A 22,455-nucleotide genomic window follows, 5' to 3' on the forward strand; every position below is an offset into this window, starting at 1 on the left:
CAGCTCTGAGGGCTGAACTATGATAGTGCCAAGTTCAGGCTAGAGTCCACCCAGAAGAGGGTCAAGAGAGCAAGAAGTGCAGAGAGCACCTCGACCTGCAACCTCAGAGGGAGGCAGAGGGAACTACGACCCTGCACCCAGACGATGAGAAGCTGTGGGGTGGGGACACAGGAGAATGCCCGGGAGGGAAAGGGGTGACGCTTGCTCCCTTCAGCCCCACAAAGCAGGTTTGGGGCAAGAAGATGGAAGGCACAAGGAAATAGATTTCAGTGCAGCACAAGGAGGCATGTTGACCTGTCAGAGACAGCCCAAGGCGGCCCAAGGCAGCATAGGCTGCATTGGAGGCTATGAGCCTCAAGTCCCTGGTTGGGCGGATACTGACAACCACCTGGCAGGAACTTTGGGGTGGAGAATCTGCCACGCATTCTCTGCCAAGGATCTGCCAAGGCCTTTAAGTCCCTTCCAGCCTTTGCAGAGCTGACCCGCTTGACCCACACCCAACCCTCTGAATGAGCAGGCAGAGAATATCAGTTCACCTTACAGAGGCAATGGAGGTGCTCAGAGAGGTTGAGCAACTTGCCCAAGGTCACACAGTGGAGCAGAGCTGGACTGAGACTCAGGTCTTCCTCCAAATCACACTGGGGTGGGTAAGAGGTTAATCAAGCTCACCTGGACCACTGGCTTCTGTTCTCACCTTTGGCATCTCTAAAGCCTTCCCGGAATCAAGGAGAATCAGGATGTCTCCCTCACTAACCTCTTTCAACTCTGTCATGGCCTCTTCACCCCCACGATTGAAGCTTTAGTTCAGGGCCACATCCTCTCCACCCTGCACTGCCCTGGATCATTCCAGCAGCCTCTCAACCAGCCTCCCTAACTGTGCCTCAGCTTCCTCTAAACACCAGTAGTGCAAAACTTGGTTGCACATTGGAATCCCCTGGGGAGCTTTAAAATATACTAATACTTCTCCATAAGTTACACATAAAGCAACAGTAATCAAAACAGCATGGTACTGGCATAAGGATAGATATATGGACCAGTGGAAGAGAACTGAGAATCCAGAAATAAACCTACACATCTATGGCCAATGGATTTTCAACAAGGGTGCCAAGATTATTCAATGGGGAAAAACGGTCTCTTCAATGGTGGTCCTGGAGTAACTGGATATCCACGGGCCAAAGAATGAAGTTGGACCCCTACCTCACACCATGTACAAAAATTAACTCAAAATGAATCAATGACCTAAATACAAGAGCTAAAGCCTTAAAACTCTTAGAAGAAAACACAGGGGTAAACCTTTATGACCTTGGACTTGGCAATGGATTCTTAGCTATGACACCAAAAGTACAAGCAACAAAAGGAAAAACAGGTAAGTAGGTACAGGCTCTGCTGTGGCGGCAGCCAGGCCCCCTTCACCACCACCCACCCCCACCAGCCACCTGCTTCCCACTGTCAGATCTCAGCAGGAGGACCATCTAGAGGCCTCCTAAAAATTGCCTTCACTCATTTGCTCAGCCTGCTATAGAGGGCTGGCTGGGGAGACAAAAACATCAAGGGATTCCTCTTTCTGCCTGACCTCCAAACTCCATGCAAGGCTGGGTGGAGAACGCAGGAGCAGTGCAACCATGGGAGCTGTGGGCTGTCACTGCAGGCATGTGGGGTGCTCTGGGGACACATGGGGACCACCGTGAATGCCATGGGGTGATGCTGTGAGTTCCTGGGGGGTGCTTCACGAATGACTTAGGTGGCTCTATGGGCACCATGGGGAGCCACTGTAGTGCTGTGGGGAGTCCCTGTGGACACGCACAGGGCACCGCTGTAGGTGTGGAGGGCTGCCTTTGCGGGCACTGTGGGTGCCGTGGGTGGCTATGGTAAACACACTACCCTTAGGGCAGGAGCCCCATGTTTGGGTCCTAACCTTGCTGCTTTTTAGAGGTGAACCCTGGAATAATTTACCACTTTTCTGAACTCCAGTTGTCCTCACTTAAAAAGAGCTTATTAATCCCTGCCTCTTGGGGTGTGTGGGGGATCAGGGATTACCTACAGAAAGGGCCCAGGAAAGATCACCAGGAGTGAAGTGTAAACCATGGGATAAAGGCTCAGGGAGAGCTGTTCACACCCGAGATGGCCCCATGCCCCAGCGGTATCAGAACAGAGAGCTGACACATCCCAGGCCCTTCATCTCAGTCCTTTTTTAGACCACGCACAGAGTGAGGTATGTGTCTCCAGGGTAACCCCACTGTGTGGCCACAAACACCCAGCTTTCACATCCCAAGAGCCTGAGCCTTTTCAAGGAGGTCACCTTGGGAGGCTCCCCACATTATTCCAGGGGGCTGCCCTTGTTCAAAGCACACAGGATCATCTAGCCGGTGATTTCCTGGCCCTCATAACCACCTGGGGGTGGGGTGGGGTGTGCAAGCTGTTTGCCCATTTTATGGATAAGAAAACTGAGACTCTGAGCAATCAAAGCACTCACCCGGAGTCAAACAGCTACTGAAGGGCAGAGGTTCGACTCAGCCTCCACCAGCCCCCAGCAAACATTTCCCGCAACAGCTCACGCCTGTCTGCCCGTCGCTGACACTCATCTTTGGATTCTCCCTGTGACTCTATAATTTCTGTTTCCTGACTAACAACAGGGGCCAGGCAAAATTACTCTGCTCCCTCAGCAGCCCTGCTGAAGGTAAACCAAGAACAACGGCCCCCTTGCTGCTTTTTTCTGTACTTAAAGAGATTCTTTCCTCTCATCTGAGGCCCACGGCTTCCCCTGATGGAGAAACATCCCGAGGAAGTTAAGCTTTTTCTGACTCGCTTCAGTGCCTTCTCCTGATTAAGAAAACCTGGTGGGATCCAGGCTCTGTGATAAGGTGAGAGCTTCCTGCAGGGACCAGGGCGGCTGCTGCCAGGAGGCTTACAATGTAGATTATGGCCCAGGAGGCTGGCAGAGCAGGGTGAGCTGTGGGACACAGACGCTGTCGAGGGAGTGAGAGAAGCCCCCCAGGCCCTGGCCTCGCTGCTCCTCTGCCACTGACCTCTTGGGTGGGCCTTGACGTGGCCCTGTTTTATCTGCTGCTAGGACCTGGCCACCCTGCCTTGGATTCCAGCCTAAAATAATCCCGGCCGGCCAGGGGGCACATCCAAAGTTAAGAGGATGGGCTTGGAGACCAGGTGAATATCAGATCAGTGAGTCAGAAAGTGGCCGGTGCTTCCCAATCATGGGCACCAGAGGCAGCTGAAATCGCAAACACCATCAGGCGGCTGGGCGCAGCACTTGAACGTGGGTACACGCCATCCATCCTCACAGCAGCCCCAGAAGGCAGAAGGCCGGTGGAGGGGGTCTGTAGGGAGGGATGGTGTGGGGAGATTTCTTCAGCCCCCTCATCTCATCTTCTCCCCAAAACAACCGCATGAATAAGTGCGATGTTCCCATTTCAGAGATCAGAAAATCAAGACTCACAGAGATTTTACGAAGAGCCCAAAGTTTAAGAAAAAAATTCTAGGAAAGAGCTCACTTCCATGTCTTTTTCAGGAAATGAATTTCGGAGAGGTGATTTAGCTTCAAGGATTTTTTAACCTTAAGATTCAAGTCATAGAGCTGGTAAGCAGAATGCACAGGAATGCTTGGGTAGCTCAGGGAGGGGCTTCAAGTGCGCCACATTACTTACTGCTGTGTGACCTTTAGCAAGTCGCTTAACTTCTCTGAGGCCTGGTTTTCTCTTCCCTGAGATGGAGGTGATAACAGGGCTGCTGGTAGAGGGGTTGCACATAGCCCTCCACTTGGCACGGAGAAGCCCTCAGTCAGTGTTGCTTAATCTGACTCTTCTGATCAGTTGGGACTCAAACACGGTCGCATCTGCACCTCAGACCCTGTGGTCTTTCCCCTGAGGCTCTGAGTCATCCTTTGCTCGAGCCTGGCAATCAAACCTCCTCAGAGCTTTCAAATCCCCTCTCCTCTCCACAGCCATGCCCAAGCCCCACCTCCATCTCTGCCTCCCCGCCGCCCCCCAAATCTGCCCTTCCCCAGCTCAGCCCTGGTCTTGGGACCTCAGCAACTGAGGACCTGCGGGCTGGAACAGAGATTCAAGTCACTGCTGCCCCACTTTACAGACGCGAAAATGAGGCCCAATGAGGGAAATGGCTTGTAAGGGCTCTTGAGGCACAATGGTGCCACAGACTGGGCCAGAGGACAGATATCCTGGCTCCTCATTCAGGAACCTTCCCTGAGGCGACCCAGCCCGTCACCAGTCCTGGGATTGTGGGCAGCCCAAGAAGCTCCCAGAGCCCAAGAAGCAGACCAAGGCTTCTCCGTTCCCAATTCCGTCATGGAATTTGGTGATTGGTCCTAGTCCTTGTGGATTTGAACTTTATCCAAAAAGACAGTCCTGGAATGGGGGAGGGGATGGGGTGAGGGAAGGGCTGGAAATCACCCCAGGAAGGCATTTCCTTCCCACAATCCCAAGACCATGGTGGGTGCGGAGGAAGGGGAGGCGTGGCAGGGGTCCTTGACAGAGGCGGGACCCTCCGTGGTCCCCCCAGGAGCTCTGCTTTCCCTTGGAGGCTTCACTCCCTCCAGCCCTTCAACCCTCACTTCCTGGATCGACTCAGGACCCAGCATGACCTTCGGCCCCGTCAGTGGGGTGGCACCCAGTCTGGTGAGACCCCATCGGCCTCTGTCTCCTCACCCCTCACCTTCGCTCCCCAGCCCCGAGCAAACATCTGGGGGTGAGGACAAGAGAAAAGCCGCCCTTTGCCTGCCCTGCCCTCCAGCACGAGCTGAGAGCTTTCTCACTCAGAAATGGAGAGTCTGGAGGGGCAGGGAGCAGAGAGAAGATTAGACCCTCTTATTTGAATACGTTAAGATCCACACTCCCATGTCGCCAATCATACCTCTTTCAACTGGTGTCTTTTCCTTTCAGGGGTGTCAAGATTCTCTTGAAGTCTCTTTCTGATGGTAGCTTCAGGATAAACTCTAGAAGGAAAAGAGGGAGAAATATATTTTAAAAAAGCAAGTGTGGGGGGCATGTGGCTTCTGGGGGCCACTTCGTCCAGATGTGCACCTGCTCCCTCCTCCCATCTCTGAAGGTGCAGAAGCCACAGGCCCCGCGGCCAGAAAGACAGAAGCAAGCACCCAGCCCCACGGAGGGTCCCAGGATGGCATCCCCAGAGCCTAGGGACTGGGGCGTATTTTCAGTCTTCCAAAATCAGGAAGCCTGCACAACGTCCCTGTGATGAGACGGAGCGTGCCGTAACCACAGCGACACATTGTATCACTTTGCTTCTAGCTAGAATAGTATCATCTTGGTGTGGGAACTCCGTTTTCCTCAGGCAGAAAAAAGGCTTTCTGAGTCATTTTGAAAATGCAAAAGCGAATTAATCATTGCCTAATGAATGCAGGCTTTGGGGCAGACGGAGATTTTCAAGATCTGGTATCCGTGAAGAGAGAAGTAATAAGTGGAGAAATCTTTGGTGGTGAGAAAAGCAGCTCAGTCCCAGAGTGCAGGGGCGAGAAGTCCAGCCTCTCCCCCGACCCCTGCCTCCTCTCCGTCAGTTTGACAAAGAGTCCCCAGGTCACGGGAGAAGGATCAAATTCACCATGTCCAGGCCACGTACCTGTCAGCAAAGGCTTAGGCCGGTCCCAGGGGACTAGCTTGTTCACAAACCCAGCTGAGTAATAAAAGGGCAAAACTTCACAGCGGAGTGGGAGCAGGGAGGGCTAAGCACCCCCATCCTTCCCTTCCCCACAGCCTGGCGGCACAGAAGAAGCCCTGATCAACTTTCATATTGTCTCAAATGACAATGACACTAATCCCGACGCCCTCAACAATTCCATGAGAAAGTATGGCCACTTTAGAGATAAGGACCATGGTGAATTCAGAGGCATTAACTCACCCAAGGACTTACCACTGAAAAGGGGCAGGGCCAGGGCTACACTCAGGTCCGTGGGAAGTCAAGTCCCTTGCAAGTGCACCTCCATGGTGGGAGAGGAGCAATCAGGAGAGCAATGAGTTCGAGGTCGACCCTGTAGATCCCAACAGCAGTGCCCCCTGGGCACGTAAGACGTTCTCAGAGCTCCCTGCTAACTGATGGGGGACAGGGCTTGGCCAGAGGACGTGATCTCGCTTTACTTAGCTATCTCTGCCTCAGACGTCCACCCAGGCAGTGTCAGCCCAAGGGACCTCAAGTGTCATGGGCCAGACTAAGGCTAGTCAGAGGAATTCATGATGCATATACACATCCGTATACATATACAGCCATATCTGTATCCACACACGTGCATATACATACGGATATGGATGGATATAATATAATATAATATAATTTTCATTTTTAACTATAAAAGTGAAAGTTTGTCCATACTCGTTCATTCTATTTAACAGATGAACCCACTGCAAAATCTTTGTAATATGACGTTGTAGGCTATATTACATGTAATCACACATGTGTGTACATGTGTGCATAAGCATGGGCCCATGGGGGCCCACAAGCAGACAGTGGCAATTTTTTACACAAATGGGATCTTACCTCGCACGTTCTACAACCCCAGTTATCAGTGATACCATGTCTACCTCTGCGAGTGAGCACACGTGCATCTTCTGGAGTCTTTTTCACAGCTGCACAGTATCCCATGGGAAGCGTGGACCACAATGCACTCACCTCTCCCACCATGGATACGTGGATATTTCCATCTCTGGCCATTACCACTTTGCGGCAACGGTCCCCTCGGTGCCCACATTTATGTGTGGAAAAGTTCATGCAGTTCCAAAGCCCGGATGCCCCGAAGTGGGACCGCCGGGCAGAGGCTCTGCACACATCACATTTGGCAAACTGCCTTCCCAAAATACTGGATCAACTACCCTCAAATAGCAGGGCAGGAGCCCCTTTGCTTGAATGCAAATTTGAACCCAGGGTTCAGCCTACAGAGTTGCTTTTCTGCTCCCCTCCTGGTGGGCTGGGAGGTCGCATCCCCGTATGAGGGAGGAGTTTATTTCTTGGCTCACGCAGAGGTCCACCCCTCCACTCCCCCCAGAGCATCTCCCAGTTCCCGGCCCACCTGAGCCGGGAACTACATTTACAGGCTCAGAACTGATAATGAGCTTTTATGAGCTCTGGGGACCGCGAAGAACACGTATTAATGTCAAGTGTGCCTGTCAGCCACGCAGCCTGGGAGAATGTTACCCATTAACAAAATTAAAGGCTGCAGCCACGCCGGGGAAGGAGCCGAAGGCTGCACATCTGGCAGTGCGGGCAAGACCCGTCAATAACACAATTACTTTTCAGGTTTCGCACCCCCGAGCCTGAAGCCGGCTCCCATCTTCAGTGGAATTCTGCCTTCCTGCAGACTGAGAGGAGATTGGCTTATTACCAGCCTGCCAGGAGAGGCAAAATCCAGCACTAATCCTAATTCCCATTTAAGCAGATCTGCGTTGTGTGAGGAAAACCAGCTGCGCTCGGAATTTCTTCCCCCTTTCCCCTGAGATCTCATTCCAGCCCCCTCCTCTCCGTGGGGGAGGGAGGTCACTACAGATGTTAGGCCCGGAGCCCTCCCAGGAGGGGGGAAAAGAATCCCGAGGTTTAGGGCCAAGACGGGAACTGGGGCTGGGTGACAAGAGGCAGCGTTGAAAGGTGGTGGGCTGGGTGATGGTGGTCGCCGTTGACCCGGCTGTCTTGTGCCGTGGAAGGGAGAGGCCCCCATTGTTCTGGCCCCAGACCTGCTCTTGCTTTTGTACAAAGATCCCCGCCGTCCCCAGGTTTGAAGTGGCACAGGTTGGGATCCTGAGTCCAACTCTAACTAGCTTTGTGACCTTGAGCAAATGACCTTCCTATTCTGTGCTCAACTCCTCATCTGGGAAACAGGGTTAACAACAGCTGATGCCTCCTAAGAGGCTGTGAGGATTACGTGAGGAATGTATACACGGGACTTAGCCGAGAGCCTGGCCCACGATACCCTATTTCTTAAATGTAAGACTCCGTGGGTTATAATCGTACCATTATTATACGGACTTCTAAGAAAAAGAAAACACTGCCTGTTAAACTAATTATGACATGTCACTTTCTGTATGATGCATCCTGGTTTTAGAGACCTTAAAATATATATATTTTTAAAAAGTGTGGCTTCGAATCCATGAAATATATAGTAAGAGCTTAATCAGTGGTACTTAGTGATATTGGCCAGGTGCGCCCATTTTGCAAGGTCTAGTTCAAAGCTTAGACCTTCTTCCTCCTCTTCTCTCTTCCAATCAAAGCAAATCTGCACTGGGTGGGGATACCAGCCCTCAATTTATAAGAAAAATTCTGATAGCCACTTCAGTATCCTGGATAGGACCCGGATGAGAGACTTAAATATCTACCCTGATGATTCCTACTCTAGAACAGAGCACCCCTGTGTAACGGGACACCCAGATCAAAGACTCTTCACTCTTCTCCCAGTCAATGTTTCTCTACCATCCCATGTCTCCCAAATCATCCCTGCCTCTCCATCCTCGCTGCCCCTGCCAGCCCCGCCTGGGCTCAGCCTGATCGTTGCCTATCTGCTTGCTGCAAACGAGCTTCTGCTGGACTGCCAGCCTGCAGCTGTCCCTTCCAACCTGCCCTCTCCTTTGCTGTCAGACTGAGTCCATAAATGTCTTTCTCTCCTGCTTCAGTGGGTTCTCTGGCCTCCCTTTGCCTATACACAGGGCCTTTTGTCATCTGATCCGCAGTTGCCTTTTCAGGCCCATCTTCAGGTCCTTGCAACATGCGCAGACCCAACAGTTAAACTGAACTCACCTGGACCCACACGCCCCACCAACGCACTCAGCCCAAACTCGCTGCTGTTCACTCTGCCTGCAAGTCCGTTCTTCCTTTCCTAACCCTGAACTGCAGCCCCACACACACTCCCCAAATCACCTGGCAAACTCCTACTCATCCTGTAAAACCTTCCTTCGATATCTCCTCTGAGAAACCTTCCCAGACTTCCACAGCCATGATTAATCACTGTTCTCTGGGCTCTATGAGTTCCTGAAAGATGGCGATGATGTCTCAATTCCTGACTCAGATAATAATAGTGGGATGAATGGATAGTTGCTATGATAGATAGATGGATGGGTAGAGAATGGATCTATACAAGAACGGAATGGTAGAAGAGAAAAAGAGGAACTAGGCTGTAGTTGGTTTCAGGAATGGATGAATAATTGAAGGGATAGAAAGATGAATGAATGGATACATGCATGGAGGCATGCAGAAATGGATGGACGGATGGATGGATGGATGGAGAAATGGAGAAATGAACAGGACAGTTGGAAGGTGAATATATCTGTAAAAGAATGGGTTAAATGAAGAGTGGGAAAGCAAAACCAGGTTAATAGAGATAAAAGAGGGAACAACTCTCAGCTACTTGTATAATTTTCTCTGGACCCCGAGAAGCTGAGCCTCTTGCATCTATGAATGTACTTTGCTTTAGTCCCTTATGGATCCTAGCAGAGACCACTCAGTCAAACACGGTCAGCCCCCAGCTCCACTCCATTTCAACACTCGCTCTAGCTGTGGAGCTACAAGTTGAGGCCTCAGGAAGGAGGGGTCAGAGTTACCTCTTGCCTTGGCCTTGGCTGACGCAGGCGGTGAAGCACAGCGCCACAAGGAGACCAAAGTTTCCCTGTGTCTGAGTCAAGCTCCGGTCTGAGGGGCAGTTGGTTTGCCAGCTGTGTGCAATAGGCCTGGGACAGGCCAACTGCTGATGGAAGTTCCATGCTCCCCTGAAAAGATGCCATTTGGAAGAACCCGAAAATGGCTGAAGGGTCAGGGCAGGTAGACAGTGTAGCAGCATTTGGATGGTCACCTGTTAGTGGGCTTTGGAGGGGATGAATCCCCCACTAGAGCCTGCTGCCTCTCTGCAACGTGCAGCAGGGTAGGTGGTAGGTGGGAACCCTCCGCATCAAATGGCGGTAAGGACTGTGGCCTATTCCACAGGCCTGGGTTTGAATCTCGGCTAGGCCAGCTGCCGCCCGTGGAGCCTTGGGAAAGTTCCTTAACCCACTAAACCTCAGGTTATTCACCTGCGAAGTATGGGCCATCACAGTCCTACCTCACTGGCCTGAGCTGCGGATTAGATGAGCTAACGGATTGTAAGTGATTCCCACGGTGCTCAGCACAGAATTGGCCCTTGGAGGCCCCAGGAATTATGTAAAGTAGAACCTGCTGATACTCTCTGTAAAAAGGGTAGTGGCCATGACCACTGGTTCCACAGGGCCCATACTCCTCAGGGCCCTTCCCTCTCTCCCTTAGGGGTCCACATTCAGAACAGATGGAGTCTACACCCCATGTATACATCCTACCACTTAATTCACAACAGCTGGTCTTTCTGATCGTTTATATATTAGGTTTCCACATGAGGTTGAAGGTGACTGATTTAGAGCCTCTTGATATCCTAGAATCCCAAGTCAGAAGGATTTCAGAGGAGGTGGAGAGCTGGGAAGGCTTCCTGGAAGAGGCAGCAAGGAAAGGCGAGAGGGAGGAAGGTGATCAGCTCAATGATGAGCCTCTTCCTGTCTAGCTCCTGCTAGAAATCTCTCCCCAACCCTCCTCCACTCTAGCCACCCAAAGTGGACCAGCCATCCTTCTGAGTTCTGTGACCACAAGGACTCTTGGTCTTGTGCCACAAGAAGCGGCAGCAGCGTCCTCAGCGAGTCCCAGAAGCCGGCTCAGCCTCGGGCCCCTCTCCCCACACTGATGCCAGGCCACAGGATCCAGGCTGGGCCACTGCCAGCCTGATGCATCGCTTGTTGACGGATAAAAGCTCGCAGTTTATGGCTCCAAAGCAAAGCTGGGGCTTTGTTTTGCTTTGTTTTAAATTAGCAAAGGTGGTGGCGGGGAGAGGGAGAGGAGCCAAGGCTTATTCAGGACGAGCTCCTGCTGCGTCCTGCATCTCAGCGATCCCCTGGGCAGCCCTTAATGAAGCTGCCTGAGTGCATCGTGCCTCTGCCTTGTCTCTCCACCTGCACTTGTCTGGCTGGGGGAGTCAGAGCGCTTCCCAGTGCCGCCCGCCCTGTCACTCAGCCCCATCACTCTCTGTTCCCATAATGAGTCCCTGAATGAGCCTGTTAACTGTGCCCCAGGGTCACAATGGGGCTGAAGGGGGAGCCACGACAGCCTCAGAAAGACTGGGATTTACGATTTACTTTTGCTCTGAGAGTGGAGGGCCACTCCCTACCTGTCACTGGGCACAGCGCAGTGGGTGCTTGCACTGCTAGCAAGGGCCCCGGAGGGTCTGCCCGATGGGCGAGGGACTCGCAATCTGAGCCCATTGGCTCTTGGTGGCTTGGGGAGGGTGAAAGGGCCCAGAAGAGGGATGTACCAACCCCATAAATTAACATGTGAAGCTGTTTATTCTCAATGCAACTGTCATTAGCGATCATCTCCTCTGCACCTGCCGGCAGGTCTGGAGCTTTTCTGCACATGCCAGCCAGGGTCTCCATTGCCCTCCCCCGTAGGATGCATACAACAGACGCCACCGCCAAGATGCTCTACGGAGCAGGAAGGAGAACTGGGGAGACCCCCTGTCACCAGTGGGCATTGCCCTGCATCTGCCCACCCTCTTTCCCGTCTGGAAGCACGTTTTTGGTACCCGAGGAGGGTAAGGACAAGGGCTATGCATACACTGGAGCTGACTTTACTTCTGATCTTCACTCCCCTTCCTCCCACACTGCAAGAAAAATATTACCCGTCTTCCCATTTTACAGATGAGGAAAGTGAGCCTGGGCCACAGCATTTTTATGTAATTAAACATCGGTTCAGTTCATGGGGAAAGGGAAACAGAATCAACAGCAGTGTCTGCCAAGGAAGGCTCACTCATTCTCACAAGGAGATGGGGCTCCAGCAGACCTGTCAGGCAAGTGCCCAGCATTTGGTTCCAGAGGGACCCGGAAGCCCTAATCGTTTAAGGGACTTATCTCTGAAGATGTAGCCTGGCTTGCCTGGCCTTTGTTCATCTGTGTGAACAAAGAAATGAAAGATGTGAGCCCCACAACTCTTGTACCAAGTGGCCAGCATTCTCCTCTTTACTAGCAAAGGAAGGAAGGGATGCTCAGAGAGGTCAAGCATCTTGTCTGCAGTGACGGAGCTGGACCAGGCAGAGGGAGGACCAGAACCCACCATTTTGTCTGCAGCCAAAGTCTTGGAGACACTTTGCCTGAGGCCAGCCTGCATTAGGCTAACCCCATAGTGTCTGTCCTTCCAACAATGCATCTGAGAGGTTCTCAGGCCATTGGGCTGTTCAAACAAAGATACCTGGTGTTTCAAAGGCTTCGAGAACAATCCAGCACTTGTAGCACAGGGTTCAAGAAGAGCTAAGTCTGTCTCAGTGCTGAAGCTGACTTTGGCACAAAATGTGTCTCAACACACTGCAGACCTTGAACTCAACGGGGATCCACTGTGCAGTCAGTCATACACCTACGGGAACGCCTGTGAGAGGATATTCTGCCTCTGAGAGAAGCAGTATTAAAAAGCCACACGACAGTAATAGAGATGTTTCCAAACTGGCTGCCCTGCCGCTAGCAAGGAAACCAAAAGCTGAGAACTCATCACTAAAGGGCCAACCCCACAGCCAACCACAGCTCTCCTCCGCAACGCGGGGCTATTAATTCAGACTTTATAACCCACGGGGCTGCAGTGGAATCTGGGCAAAGGGCACCCCAACTCCTTGTAATTCTTCCCTGCTCAAGCCCCTGTAAATATATTCCGATGCAGAAAAGCGTCTGCGGGAGGGAAGACGGCAGATCTATTAGCATTTTGATGGGTTTTCCCAACACGGAACAAGAGAGCTTTAAAATTCACAGCCCAGAGATTAATCCTTCCATCACATCTCTCCCTCCACAGCTGGAAGTGGCCAAGAACTTTTTACCCCTTTCAGACCTTGATTAGGATAGAAAGTTAGGAACTCAGAGAGCTCAGTCTTCAGAGTCCTATGGAGAAGAGACAGCTGGGTTTTCTAGACCAAGTGTATAGAGCCCTCCAAACACAATTAAACGGCAGAATCAGGGATGGGGGGGGTGGAAGGCCGTGACACTGTGCGGGGGTTGGGAGCTTCTCTGACTCAACAGAAGAACACGGCCAGTTCCAGAGAGGAGCCCTGCTTGTTCCAACAGCAAGGTTCGCCTTTTGTAACTGACAAAGGCCAGGCTTCTTAACATCCCTGTTCGCTCACTTGACAAGCATCTTGGAAGAATCACCATGTGCCACTATTAGGTGCTTGAGAGAGAAGGATCAGGAAGATAGTTCAGCTCAACAAATCCCTGACCTCAAGAAACTCAGTCTAGGGGCTTCCCTGGTGGTGCAGTGGTTAAGAATCAGCCTGCCAATGCAAGGGACGCGGGTTCGAGCCCAGGTCCGGAAAGATCCCACATGCCACGGAGCAACAGAGCCCGTGCGCCACAACTACTGAGCCTGTGCTCTAGCGCCTGCAAGCCACAAATACTGGGCCCACGTGCCACAACTACTGAAGCCTGCGTGCCTAGAGCCCGTGCTCTGCAACAAGAGAAGCCACGACAATAAGAAGCCAGCGCACAGCAATGAAGAATACCCCCCGCTCGCCGCAACTAGAGAAAGCCCGTGCGCAGCAACGAAGACCCAACGCAGCCAAAAAATAGAAACAAATAAATAAATTAAAAAAAAAAAAGAAACTCAGTCTAGATGGGGAGAGGGGTGGGGGGGGAAATGGACGAACACAATAAAATGCAGCAGGCGACTGAGATCAACACAGTTGCCCTGGGACCTCGAGATGGCAGGGGATGGGGCACCTCGATCAAGCTGGGCTGAAGAGCTGGTCACACCCTTGGGGGATCCTGGTCCTTCCTCAAAACTTTCTTTTGAAAATGACTGTGATGGAATATTAAGTGTAGAAGGCAAGGTGTGTAGTTTTCTAGTGTATGATCACAAAGAATATAAAGATACCGCTAAGGTAAATGATAAGCAAACTTTCAACATCATACTGCAGCGCTGTTTAGCAGACTCACCCAAGGGGTCATTATCTAGGGGATTCTAGAGAAATGTAACTTTGACTCATGGGAGGTGACAGGTGAATTTGTAGATTTGTTTTGGCCCGGTAGAAAAGATAACCCAACGGTTAGGATTAACCTGTGTGTATACAATCCAGCCATCTTCCAGTTCTCTTCCTCCCATGCCTACGTAACCGCTGTTTCTCTCATCTCCAGCTTAGCCAATGAGCACCTCCTGTTGGCTTCCTCATTCACGAGTCAAATCAGTCTCTGACCCACGTTCATTCTAGATGTCCATGTGATTCTATAGGATTTATAATTTTTTGAAACTTATACTTTGACAGCACATGCCCAATTACACACACACACACACACACACACACACACACTGCACAGGGATAAAAATGGAAAAAACTACAGCAAAATGTTACCAATGGGTATCTTTAGGTAGCTGGCATTTGTATACAAGTGACTTTTATAATCAGAAAAAAAGTGATAAACATTAGTTTTTAAATGAAGAAACACACACCCATGTAAGGTTCCCCAGACTAACAGTTAATACCAGTTTCTTGCTTATCCCATCTGTCAGAGTGGGTGGGCTCTAAGCACTTAAGAACACCACCTCGTCAAGGCCTCGCCATCATACCACGCCACGCCAAAGGCACCGTTACTCTCCCCATTTTACAGATGAGGAAATGGAATCACGTAGTTAGCCTCCGCTCACAGATCTCAACAGTAAGAGCTACGATCTGAACCCCAGGCAGCCTGGCCCGACAGGCTGCCTGCTTAACCACCCTGCCAGACGCCTGCCTCCCAAGTGGAAAAGGAAGAAATAAACACATCTGCCGGGCTGCCAGGGTCAGGCTTGGAGAAGACCGTGTTCCCACCTCCGCCCAGAGTACAGCGTGCCGGGAAGCCAAGCGCGAGGCTCGCCAGCCTTGAATTGAATTCACATGTGTCTCTCCTCTCCCGCACTTGCAGGCAGGGACCTGCTCTTCTCCATTCTTGAACCTCCCATCAGGCTGGGATTGGACCCCAGTGGATGCTCAGCAAATGTCTCAGAGCACCTCTCTCCCTGCTCTGATAGCACACTCCATTCAGGGACTCTAAAAGCCAGCCTCTAATTAATAGTTCGCTCCATCTCTCTCTTCGCCCACACAGGCACTACAGACCGGTTTATTACCTAGATCATAAAGCAAAGCGCAGCCTGGCTTCAGCAAAGAGGGGTTTCGGTGTGTTGGAAAGGACCCCGACCTAGGAACCTGGAGGACGTGGGCCCTCCCTTTAAATCACTGTGTGACCTTGGGCAAGTCACCAAGCATCTCTGGGCCATCACCTCACCTTTAAAATTTGCAGGGGGACCCGCTGTGCTATGATGCCCCAGATGTTTTGCCAGCATCAATCTCGCTTTCGCTGCCGGGGTGTTTTACATGCAGCAGGCGTGGAGCCCGCACCACAGACCCACACCTATTGATTCTCACTAAAGCTCTTCACGTGGCAGGTCACTGCTGGTTAAATCTGTGCGGAAGATAGGTTTTGAGGGAGGAGTGCCTTGTGATCTGGAAAACCAAATTGGGGTGGAGGGCTGCAAAAGGGGGAGTGGGGAGAGAGAGATGCTTCATCTCAATAGGGCTCTTGAGAGCCCCTGCGCATCACCCCATCTCTGGGTTCATTCTGGTCGCAATGTATTTATTTTTATTTGGGGGTCATATCCGCTTGCAGAGGCAGGCACGATTGTTTGGGTAAAACACTGTTTCAAAAGATTCCAAACAGAAAGCTTCATTTTCGTTGATTTAACAATAAATGTCCATCCAGCCTCTACCTATGACTGTGAGGAAGGCAGGAGACAGAATAGCCGTCAGCCACGAAGTGAGCGTCCATGTTGCAAGACGCATCTCTAGGTGGTTAATTAGGACCAGTGGCCAAAAGAAACACAGGACAGCCCTCTTATAAAAACGGAAAGGACACTGCTAATGAAAATGATTATAGCAGACGTGCCTGCTTGTGATTCCTGGGTGAGTTACTGCCCCTTTCGGGGTCTCACTTTCATTCTCTATCACCTAATGGCCTGTGATTCTCAGAATGGGTTTCCCAGGGGTTCCTCAGGAGACACCCAAATGGAGGCGGAGGGGCGGAGGGGGACCAGCCCCCTATGCCTGCTTCAACAGGGCAGCTCCCTTTCCAGTTATTCTGGAGGCTCCGAGGCTCCATGGTGAACTTTCTTTGAGGTCTGTGACTACAAGTAAGTTGAATGTCACTGGGCTAAGTCATCACAGCTTCTTCTCACTTCAGCATCTTGAATGTACCTTGGTTAGGAAACTCCCAGGCATTCTGATAGGCAAATGGTTTTTACTCAAAGGCATCATGGTGGTCCATGCATAATATCACTTGGGGATGGAACGCCTCTGACTCTGGGATGGGTTGTCTATGTCAGGTAGCAAGCCCACATCCCTAGCAAAAGAGTCTGCCAAGACAGATCATAAAACCACAGTAAGAGCTGGCACACGTGGGAACACTTACACTGTCCCATATACTTTATCCCTCTCAGCGCTCGTGGCCACTTTATGCAACAGGCCTTGATCCATTTTGCAGACGGAGAACCTGCCCGTCAGAGAAGTTGAGTAACCTACCCATGGACGCACAGCTCTTCAGCCCAGATTTAACCCCAGCACCCTGTCTCTTTTCTTTTATGATTCCATTTATTAAAAATGTCCAGCATAGGCAAATCCATAGAGAGAGAAAGTAGATTAGTGTCGCCAGGGGCCGGGGCAGGTGGTGGAAAGGGGCAAATGGGGAGTAACTGCTACCAGAGAGAGGGTGACTTTTCAGGGTGATGAAAACGTTTTAAAATCTATGGTGGTGATGGTTCCACAACTATGCAAGTATACTAAAAGCCACTGAATTTTATACTTAAAGTGGGTGAACTGTATGGTATTTAAAATATATATCAATAAAGCTGTTGTATTAAAAAAGAAACCTCAGGGTTAAAAAAAATTCAGGGTGTTAATCTCTGCTATGAATAGGGAAACGATCACCTTGTATCAGGACCCTTGACAGTACTGGTCAATGAATTTCCTTTTTAAACATCTTTAGATTAGTGACACAGATCAGAGTTATTAACATTTGGAATTTATTTTTTAATAGCGGAGGTGACCATCTTACACACTGTCGCAGGAAAGGTGAGGTTGAATAGTGGAAATAATTACCTAAATCCTAAATAATTACCTTTGCATCCTGCCATTGCAAAGGCAGAAGAGCCGCTCAGCATCTACATTAAACAGATTATCCACGTGATCAGATTGTCCATTTCAGATTGATCGCAGCACCCTGTCTCTTAATCACTGCCTGAAATCACTGCGTATACTGCCCCAGACAGCCACAAGATATCACGCCGGAAGGGGACTTGGGGATCAGCTGGTCCTCTCCTTCATTTTACAATGAGTGACTGAGGCCCAGAGAGGGTAAGGGACTTACCCAAGGTTCATAATGAGTTTGTAAGTAGAACAGGATTAAAACTCAGACTCCCGTCTTGAAATCCTATGTCTTTCCACTCCACCTTGGCACCACTGTGCCACGTAGGACGGCATGCTTTGATGGTCAAAGCTTAGTGCAAGGGCAGGTCACTGCCCACTTACAGACCCAGCTGTGCCACTGATCGACTGTGTGACACTCAGCCTCCCAGGCTCCTGTCTCACCACCCTTAAAACAGGAATGATTTTCATACATAACCTGCAGGGCTGTCGCAAGGATTCAGCAGGACAGTACATGTCATGTATTCTCAATGAATTCTAGCTCTCTTAGGGCCAGAACCTGGGGCGGGGACAGGCACACAAAATAAAGGGGATCCATCTGATGGGCTTGGCGCAGGAAACATAAGGTCCTAGTGTCCACAGCCCCTCCTCCATCAGCAGCAGCAAACTGACCACCACCCCTGTTTCCCTGGTCACCTCTACTGGGGACACCGAGAGGAAGAGGAATGGGACCCAGTGAGACGCTATCACATTGTGTCTCTCCAAAGTCAAGAACGAATGATCCTCTTGAACTTTCTAGTTTCTCCTGACCCCATGTTAATTTCTAGCTCCAAATAAAATGATGTATCTTCAGTATCAGGAAAAGGCTAAAGAGTAATTTCAGGTTGGCACACGGTCCGCCTGATGAGATCGGATCCACTCATTTGCGGAGTCGGGGAAATCAAGATGCGGGAAGAACCTTGTCTCAGACCATCTGAGATACTGCAGAAGAAAGTGATGATCTCTTTAAAAGTAAAACTGGCAGCTCTGCCTCTGTTGTGAGGGAGGAACCAAGGCCCAGAGAGGTTGAGTGATTTGGCCCATGTCACACAGCCATAGAGGCTTTTGATAAAAGAGACAGAGTGAGAACCAGATCTCCTGACCTCATGGCTCTGCTGGCACTTGGAGGGGCCGGGGGGGAGCAAGAGATGGGAGGGGACTTTGAGTGTGAAAATGACTATTCATAACTCTGAGTGTAAGTAATTGTGAGAGCATGAGCCTCTGAGGGAGAGGGAAAAAGCTGTGGGGCATCTGACGTGCCACCTGCCCTTGGGCTGCAAGCGGATCAGTGTGAACAGGTGTAAGCAAGAGGGCTGTGAGCGCGGAGTGAGTGAATGAGTGAGAGGAAATCCGAGTGCTGGAGAGAGAACAAGAGGAGGAAAAACATTTGGGCCGTTTTCAAATTCCCACAGTCAAATAAATCAAAACAGATTGTTCTGAGACAAAGAGGCCATTTCAAACCACATCCTTTACACCACAATAGACCCTCAGTGGTCCACGTGACGCTTTCTCACAACCAATAATAACGGCGACAGCAATGTTCACAGTCATAGTTAGGATTCTTGAGCGGCCATGATGAGCAGGTGTGATCAATGCCCACTTTCCAGATCAGGCCACTGAAGCTTGGAGAGGGTAAGTCACGTGGTCCCTACACCTCCCTGCCCGGGTGATTCCCGGAATCAGGAAGCCTGGTGCGCAGCGGAGATGCAACCAGCAAGTGTCACCTGGAGGCGCCAGATGTTCCTGAGAACTGTCCCCTTGAGGCAGGGCCACTCTGGCTGCTGCAAGCAGGATGGAGAAGCAAGGCACCGAGGAGCAAGCAGGGAGTGAAGACGGAATGTTCCTAGCTGCCCCACGGGGCAAAGCAGATGCCCGTCTGTGCAGGAGTGCCTGGCGCCATGATGGTCACTATTAGCTACTAAGGAACTGTGCTCATCGCCTCACCTGGACGCCTGGCCCTGACCAGCCAGAGGAAGGCCCTGCCCTTCCATGCAAGCTGGGGCCCGATGCACAGGACTGGGCCAGAGAGGAGGGCACCGCCAGGGCCCCAGAGAACAGGTCTCCCATCTCCCACCTCAACCTCAGCAAAGGGAACCTGGGTCCAGGCGGCCACGTCTCAGTAACCGCCGAGTCTCCGCTCCCAGTGGGCCTGAGGCGACAGCACCAGGCCTGCTGTGGGGAGGAGGGAAATGTAGCTCTGCCAAAGCAGCCACGGCCACCAGGCGCGCCGTGCGTTTTCTCCTCATAAACTAGTCCCAACCCCCAAACAACCCCATGACGTGCTGTTACTCTCCTCGCTTTACAAATGAGTAAACCGAGGCTCAGAGAGACTCGCCCAAGGTCTCCAAAACTGCAAGGGTACGCACAGTCCGGACTGAACCCAGCCTGACAAGGAGACCTTGCTCCTTCTACCTCATCCATCACTCACCCGCAAAGCCCTTCTCTCTGACGGAGGTTGGGAGTCCCAGAGCGCAGCGTTTCATTACGAGTTTCAAAGGCAAATCCCAACAAACAACCTGAAACAGAAGGGGAGAGAGGTGTGCACCCTCCCAAGGGGGCAGCCCCTGCTCACCCCCTGCCTGCTGTTGCCACGTAGGGGCCTATTTGTCAAGGAAGGAAGAAAGAGTTCACAGTTTTATGCTACATCTCTTTTTCAACTGGTTAGAATCCTCTGTTTTGTTAACAGAATTTAAAATTTTGAAATATATATACACAAAAGTACATAGGTCTGAAATGTACAATTCCATGAATAGTCACAAACTGGACACACCTGTAAAACCACCAAGCAGAATAAGAAAAGAAAGAGACCAGCACCCAGAAGCCCCTCATGCTTCCTTCCGGGCCCTCCCCAACCTCTGCCCAAACGGAATCACTATCGTGACTTTTAACACCATAGCTTCACTTCGCCGACTCTGAACTTTATATAAATAGAATCGTTCCGTGTAGGTAGAATTCTGTATAAATAGAATCATTCGCCTTCACCTCTGCTGTCTTCTGCTGAACGTCAGGATTCTGAGATGCCCCCCAGATCGCCATCAGCAGCTGGAGTTCATTCATTCTCTGCTGTGTAGTACTCCCGTATCCATTCTACCATGTATAGACATTTGGGGTGTTTCCAGGCCTCTCATAGAGAATGAAGCTACAGACCTTCTTACACATGCCTCTTGGGGAGCACGTGTATGCTCTTCTGTTGGAAAGAGTGGAATTGTTGGGTCATACGGTATGTGTATGTTTTAGTTACATTTCCCAACATTTTAATGTTCGGTCAGTTTCACGTTTTCAACATTGCGCACATTAAACAAAATACACCTGTAGCTTGGATCTGGCCTGCAGGCCACCACGTTGCACCTTTGGCCTGTGTGCCTCATTCATTTTAGCCACTGGCCAGACCTTCTCGCTTGGTGCCCCACAAATTCATATGATACGTGGGGAAAATTCTCACAATCCCCTCCACCAAACCGCTGAGTGAATGAGGCCTCAGTAAGCTATCAATGGCTGTCCTTCCGTGAGTGCTTCTCTATGACAGCAGTCCCCAACCTTTTTGGCACCAGGGACCGGTTTCGTGGAAGACAATTTTTTCCACAGATAGTGTGGGGGGGGATGGTTCAGGCGGTAATGCGAGCGACGGGGAGCGGTGGGCAGCGGCAGGTGCGGCTTCGCTCGCTCGCCCGTCGCTCACCTCCTGCTGTGCGGCCCGATTCCTAACAGGCTACGGGCCGGTACTGGTCCACGGCCCGGGGGTTGGGGACCCCTGCTCTACGAGGATGAAATCACATTGAAATCACTTGAGCAGTCTCTTCAAAATACACATGCCCAGCACTGCACTAGTACCAACCAGACTTCCTGAGGATGTGGACAGCCAAGCATGATTATTTTGAAATGTAGCCCAATTAAGAACCACTGCCTGAGGTCATAGAGCACAAGGCCAGTGACTGCAGAGCACCCAGGTTCCCAGTGGCTAGGCTCTACCTAGCACGCCAGGGTTCCCCAAATCTACCCTGTGGGCTAGCACTCCACCCTCCTGCAACTGTAACAGACATCAATAATTGATCTTGGCACTCCTTCCTGCTGAGCCCGAATAACCCGGCCTCATCTACCCTTCAGCAGGCCCTACCAATCGATCAGGGTTGGCATTTGAGATGACATGCATTTGCCACACCTGCTATTCAGTGTTGGCCCCCGGAAACCCTTGCCATTTTCTCAAGTGGCTCAACCTTCTTATTCCCAGGATGGGTAAGAAACAGAGAAAGGACCAAACCCAAGCCTGGCCCCATTCTTTAGCTTATTTGACTCTGAGTCCCACGCCAACCCTACGACGCTTGCCTTGACGATAATGTATGTCTGCCCTGGGGTGTTTTTGCTGGTTTGGGGTTTTGTCTACAGGTTTTATGGGTGGCAAACACGCCCAGAGAGGGCTAGTGCCTTGTCCCAGGGGAACTTGAACCATCTCCCCATTTCTAATTCAGGGCTCTTTCACTCCACTCCAGGGAGCCTCTCACAACCAGTTAGCAACTACTAGAAAAGCCAGAAACACGATGGGAACCTCATTCATCTCAAACCAATCACATCTGGTTCACTTCTCCCTGCTAAGCAGTAAACAGTGGAGACAGCACCCAGGCTGGCTGCAGGCTGGGATCTCAGCTCAGAGACAAGGCTGCGGCCAAGAGCTGGTGAGGAGTCATTCTCGCGCTGATCCCTGGGCTCTAAGAAAGAGATTTTCCTTAATGAGGCTGAGATCGGTGATCCGACACCAGTAAAAATTGCCCTTTTCCAAAGCGATTAGCCACACAAACCCGGAGGGGCTCCAACGTGGAGGTGCTTCCAGCAGCAGCCCAGGGGGGGCCCCTGTGGTCCCACCACTTTCTGTCTTTGTTAACATTTGCAGAAAAACTCACAGTGTGTTTTGAGGCAAATGAAAACCAAGCAATGTCATTTTCTTCCCTCAACCAGGCCACAGGGCTCCTCCTTGCCCTTCTCTCCTCACTCACACTAGAATTTTTTTCTTAAGCTCAAAAATACTAAAAGTTCCCTGACATCTGCAAATCTGCCTTTCAAGGTCATTTTTAGCCAAAGGTGCCCGAAACTGAGTTCATCGGATTGTGTTACAACGGCATCTCCTCCCTCGGGAACAGCCGTATCTGCACCTCCAAGTCTTTGCCTTCGATGGGGATTTGGGGTTTCCGGGGGCGGCAGAGGAAGGCACC

The 22,455-nt window shown here is 51.1% G+C and overlaps 1 protein-coding gene across 5 annotated transcripts in view; it reads right to left on the reverse strand.

Annotated features, from left to right (window-relative positions):
• Positions 1 to 22,455, reverse strand: part of TSPAN18 (tetraspanin 18) — a 185,648-nt gene that overhangs the window by 146,890 nt on the left and 16,303 nt on the right. For all 5 annotated transcript variants that reach the window (XM_027114925.1, XM_027114924.1, XM_027114923.1 and 2 more), the window contains exon 2: positions 4,882 to 4,963. The gene's annotated coding sequence lies outside the window, so the exon portion shown is untranslated. The remainder of the gene's footprint in view (positions 1 to 4,881; positions 4,964 to 22,455) is intronic.

The sequence above is a fragment of the Aethalodelphis obliquidens genome, unplaced genomic scaffold (assembly GCF_003676395.1).
Source record: "Aethalodelphis obliquidens isolate GAN/ISIS:26980383/991018 unplaced genomic scaffold, ASM367639v1 scaffold14, whole genome shotgun sequence".
Classification (NCBI taxonomy): Eukaryota; Metazoa; Chordata; class Mammalia; order Artiodactyla; family Delphinidae; genus Aethalodelphis; species Aethalodelphis obliquidens.